This window comes from Melanerpes formicivorus, unplaced genomic scaffold, assembly GCF_026170545.1.
Source record: "Melanerpes formicivorus ecotype bairdi unplaced genomic scaffold, bMelFor1.0.p_v2 SCAF_157, whole genome shotgun sequence".
Lineage (NCBI taxonomy): Eukaryota > Metazoa > Chordata > Aves > Piciformes > Picidae > Melanerpes > Melanerpes formicivorus.
In genome coordinates, this window is record NW_027142509.1 from 406,012 (window position 1) to 412,011 (window position 6,000).

Sequence of the window (6,000 nt, forward strand, 5' to 3'; positions counted from 1 at the left end):
CTGGCATTTCCTGCAGCTGAATCAAGGCTGCCTCATTTTGTTACTTTAAACAAAAATCTTTGTTATAAATGGTAGTATCAAGTCTTAAAGGCTGACAAGAATGCATGATTGGCCTGTGAGCATTAAAGGTGGCAAGGAGCTCACTGGGTCACGATGCTGGGATCTGTAAGTTTACCTTGTAATGTTGGGAAGGTTCCAAAATGTGGAGGCTGTGACAGTGATCAATAAGATCAAGTTCCAGGTCTATGCAATGAGTCAATAAGAGGCTGGCCTCTTTAAGGTCTGACAGCGTGGCTTTGGGAGACAACAACAGTAGCTTTGCTAAACAGAACTGCGAGAGTGAACTTGATGAGATAGCAACTCTGTCTGATTGTGAGAGAATGTAAGAGGGGGTTGTAAGCTCTCCTGGGAATCTGAAGGAGAAAAAACTGTAAAAGGTGGGCACAAGCCAACCTCATGAGGTTCAACAAGACCAAGGGCAGGGTCCTGCATCTGGGTGGAGGCAATCCCAGGCACAAATGCAGGCTGGGCAGGGACTGGCTGGAAAGCAGCCCTGAGGAGAGAGACTTGGGGGTGCTGGGGGAGGAGAAGCTCAACAGGAGCTCTCAGTGTGCACTTGCAGCCCAGAAAGCCAATCAGATCCTGGGCTGCATCAGGAGAAGTGTGGCCAGCAGGGCAAGGGAGGTGATTCTCCCCCTCTGCTCAGCTCTGGGGAGACCCCACCTGGAGTACTGCCTCCAGGTCTGGAGCCCCTATTGCAAGAGGGAGCTGGAGGTGCTGGAAGGTGTCCAGAGAAGGGCCAGGAGGAGAAGCAGAGGGCTGGAGCACCTCTCCTGTGAGGACAGACTGAAGGAGTTGGGGCTGTTCAGTCTGGAGAAGAGAAGGCTCCCAGGTGACCTCATTGTGGCCTTCCAGGATCTGAAGGGGGCTACAGGAAGGCTGGGGAGGGACTGCTCAGGATCTCAGGTAGTGATAGGACTAGGGGGAATGGAATGAAGCTGGAGGTGGGGAGATTGAGGCTGGAGGTGTGGAGGAAGTTCTTCCCCCTGAGAGTGGTGAAGCCCTGGAATGGGTTGTCCAGGGAGGTGGTTGGGGCCCTGTCCCTGGAGGTGTTTAAGGCCAGGCTGGCTGAGGCTCTGGCCAGGCTGATGTAGTGTGGGGTGTCCCTGCCCATGGCAGGGGGGTTGGAACTGGATGATCCTTGTGGTCCCTTCCAACCCTGACTGGTTCTATGATACTATGAATTTATACCAACATTGCATTTGCAGAGAGCATTTTCCCCTTGTAGCTAACCAGTGGATTTCTGCAACTCCATTCAACCAGGCACTACTCTCATAAATTATATGAAACAATTCCTTTTGTTTGTTCTATCTATTTGTAATCACTGTGCAGTGCAGATCACTTACTGAAAGGGGATGTTTGACAGTAAGCAAAAGGAAGGTCATCCAGCCACCAGGAGTGGATGTCTGTCCCAGAAGACAGTGACCCTGGAAAGAGTTAGATTTTGGCAGCTGCTGGCTGCATCTGCATTTCCATTGTAAATGATGACATGTGATGAGAGCAGATTTGCCAGGTGGGAGCAGAGAGCAATGGGATTTGTCTGCAGCGTTAGTGAAACCATATATTGAACTCAAAATGGCTAGGGCAGAGGGCAGAGGGCAGAGGTTTTAAAGCAGTCTTTTCCTCCCCATAGTGTCCTGTTTCTAGAGCAGGTATGGCTGGCTAGCTGACTTTGAGTTGAAATAAATGTTATTTGCTTCCCTCTGTTTTCTTCACTTCTGAGGGGTGCCTGGCTGCTCCTTCCAGCTGTCCTGTCTTTGGTGGAAATGCATGCTCCCAGCTCTGACCTGATAGCTCATGAGCAGCTGGCTACATCCTGGACTTTTTTCTCCCTTGCCCCACAGTCTTAGGTGGCTTTTAGGGAAGAATGATTGCCCTTCATCCATGGGCTCTCTCCTCAGAATCATAGAATCCTGGCATCAATAAGGTTGGAAAAGACCTCAGAGAGCATCAAGTCCAACCTGTCACCCAACACCTCATGACTACTAGACCATGGCACCAAGTGCCACATCCAATCCCCTCTTGAACACCTCCACGGATGGTGAATCCACCACCGCCCTGGGCAGCACATTCCAATGGCTAACAACTCTCTCTGGGAAGAACTTTCTCCTCACCTCCAGCCTAAACCTCCCCTGGTGCAGCTTGAGACTGTGTCCTCTTGTTCTGGTGCCGGTTGCCTGAGAGAAGAGACCAACCCCCACCTGGCTACAACCTCCCTTCAGGGAGTTGTAGACAGCAAGAAGGTCTCCCCTGAGCCTCCTCCTCTCCAGGCTAAGCAACCCCAGCTCCCTCAGCCTCTCCTCACAGGGCTGTGCTCAAGGCCTCTCCCCAGCTTTGTTGCCCTTCTCTGGACACGTTCAAGAGTCTCAATGTCCTTCTTAAACTGAGGGGCCCAGAACTGGACACAGGACTCAAGGTGTGGCCTAACCAGTGCAGTGTACAGGGGCACAATGACTTCCCTGCTCCTGCTGGCCACACTGTTCCTGATGCAGGCCAGGATGCCATTGGCCTTCTTGGCCACCTGGGCACACTGCAGGCTCATGTTCAGCCTACCATCAACCAGCACCCCCAGGTTCCTCTCTGCCTTGCTGCTCTCCAGCCACTCTGACCCTGGCCTGCAGCACTGCCTGGGGTTGTTGTGGCCAAAGTGCACCTGGCACACAGATCATCCAGAACAACCTTTACAAGCAGAACATTCTCATTAATCAATGACTGCACTGACTTAGATGTTCAGCCAGCAGATAGAGGCTGTCCTGCACCTGTGTGGATGTTATGCATCCTTCCACAAAAGGACTAAAACTCCCTTGGCTGGACAGGATTGGGATTTTCCTGCACTGAGGATGACAAAATCAATGGAACAAAACTGATGGCTCAGGGGTGGCGTTGCCACTGCCTCAGCTTCGGTTACTCCTTTGCAGCTGGTGTCAGTGAGACGTTTTGTGCGCGGGGCTCTGCCACAGCCGATGACTTAGGGGCCTGCACCTGACAAGCACAATGTTAGCCTTCAGGACTGAACCTCAGGGGCTACAAATAGGCTGGGGCTGTTATCCCAGGGAGTCTCTTTGCCAGAACTGCTGACAGAAATCAATAGAAATATTCATTCAATAGGCCCAGCAGAGCCTTAAAGCTGAGCTCTGTTAATTGGCCACAAGCTTACCCTTACATCTACTGAAACAATGGTGACTATCCAGTGCTGGAGTAATCTCTGGTAAATATTTTTTTCCCCACTTCTGTTTATTCCAATATTGAGTATTGATTCCATTGTCACTCAGGGGTTTTGCTGCTCCAGCTGTTGCCCTATGGTCATGCTGGTGAGTTGTGGTGTGTGTTTATGTCTGCGCCGTCGCTGTTCCCTGAGGTTCTGAACAGCTTCTGCAGACAAGTGTGCACGAAGCAGACAGAGGAATGTGTGTGGGAAAACAGCCTCCAAAGAGTAAACTTAGCATAAACCAAACCAGGTTGGAAGAGACCTTCAAGATCATCGTGTCCAACACATCAACCAATCCAACCCACCCAAACAGCTAACCCATGGCACCAAGCACCCCATCAAGTCTCCTGAACACCTCCAGTGATGGTGACTCCACCACCTCCCCAGGCAGCACATTCCAGTGGGCAATCACTCTCTCTGTGTAGAACTTCTTCCTAACATCCAGCCTAAACCTCCCCTGGCACAGCATGAGACTGTGTCCTCTTGTTCTGGTGATGCTTGTCTGGGAGAAGACACCAACCTCTGCCTGTCTAAAATCTCCCTTCAGGTAGTTGTAGAGAGCAATAAGGTCACCCCTGAGTCTCCTCCTCTCCAGGCTAAGCAACCCCAGCTCCCTCAGCCTCTCCTCACAGGGCTGTGTTCCAAACCCCTCACCAACTTCGTTGCCCTTCTCTGGACACCTTCCAGCAAGTCAACCTCCTTCCTAAACTGAGGGGCCCAGAACTGGACACAGGACTCAAGCTGTGGCCTAACCAGTGCAGTGTACAGGGGCACAATGACCTCCCTGCTCCTGCTGGCCACACTGTTCCTAAAAGGTTGCCTGTGACACCTACTACTGTGTGTACTTTACACAAGTCTCCCACTTGTGCTGAGAGAAGGATCTAGATCCAGATAATTTTTAGCTTCAATCACTGAATAAACCTTCCCTGCCCCTGAAGCTACATCAGCCCCTAATGGACCCTAGAGAGAGCCAATTAAACTACAAAGGCAACCTGTAACAAGACTTGCTGAAGGCAAAGAATGAAGCCTAGTCTGCTTAGTTAATCCAAGGGTAAGTCAAATACTGGTGTGCACAGGGACTTGGCAGGTGCTGTCAGTCATGGACTCACTCTGGAAGAGAAGATGTAAGATGCAGTGGTGCAGTGCACAGTATAGCCAGGTTCAGAATGAGGAAGCAGGGCAAAGCTCCTCTGTGTGTGTGTGTGTGTGGTGACAGGTTGGACTCGATGATCTTTGATGTGTCTTCCAACCTTAGTGATACTGTGATACTGTGACACTGTGTGTGTTCAGTTCTCCATCCCCCAAGCCTTGAAATCAAAACTGTTGTCAATATTGTATTGCAGGTCTGAAACACAAGTAGGTACTGTTAAGCCTAATGTCAGTGGGAGGTTGTGACCTCTGTTATGCAGGTAAATAGGTGAGATAATTGTTGTGCTGGGGTTTGCCTCAAGAGGCTGTGAGACTGAAGATTGTACTGGTAGTTGGGTGGCCAGTTCTGGGGTTTTGTTTTAACACAGTCTCAAGCTGTGCCAGGGGAGGTTTAGGCTGGATGTTAGGAAGAAGTTCTTCCTAGAAGGAGAGATTGGTCATTGGAATGTGCTGCCCAGGGAGGTGGTGGAGTCACCATCCCTGTTTAGGTGTTTAGGAAGAGCCTGGATGGGGTGCTTGGTGCCATGGTTTAGTTGATGAGATGGTGTTGGGTGATAGGTTGGACTTGGTGATCTCAAGGGTCTTTTCCAACCTGGTTAATTCTGTTCTATTCTATTCTATTCTATTCTATTCTATTCTATTCTATTCTATTCTATTCTATTCCATTCCATTCCATTCCATTCCATTCCATTCCATTCCATTCTATGCTACTCTACTCTACTCTACTCTACTCTGCTCTACTCTACTCTACTCTACCCTGCTTTATTCTATTCTAACTTCTCAACACAATGTTTGTTCTCCTCTATTCTGGGCTTACAAAGACCCTGATTCTGCAAGAAATAGCTCAAATACAACACAAGCTTTCAGCTTAGTCACTAATTCTGATCTTTGGAACAACTACTAAAATACCTTCCTTTATCATGTAAACACAGACGAGAGGAGCTGCACGGAGAAGCAGGACCCAGATGTGTCGGAGCCATTATCCTCACAAGCAGAAAAAGTCAGGACAAGTGCCTCAGGGGAAACTGTGAGGATCCCTGGAGTAGGCAAGCATCAAGAGGAGGCTCAGGGGTGACCTCATTGCCCCCTACAACTACCTGAAAGGTGGTTGCAGCCAGGAAGGGGTTGGTCTCTTCTCTCAGGCAACCAGCACCAGAACAAGAGGACACAGTCTCAAGCTGTGCCAGGGGAGGTTTAGACTCAAGGTAAGGAGAAAGTTCTTCACAGAGAGAGTCATTCGTCATTGGAATGTGCTGCCCAGGGAGGTGGTGGAGTCACTGTCCCTGGAGGTGTTCAAGAGGGGATTGGATGTGGCACTTGGTGCCATGGTCTAGTCATGAGGTCTGTGGTGACAGGTTGGACTTGATGATCCTCGAGGTCTCTTCCAGCTTTAGTTATACTGTGATACTGTGAAATAGCCTTGAGATATATATATATATATATATATGAATTTTCTTCCTAAGTCTTCCATTAGAAGCTGGCTTAAGTCCTGGCCTCCTGAAATTTACATCCCTATTCTGTTTTGCCTTTCATTCGCCTTCTCAGTGCAATCATAGAATCATGGAATCAATAAGGTTGGAGAA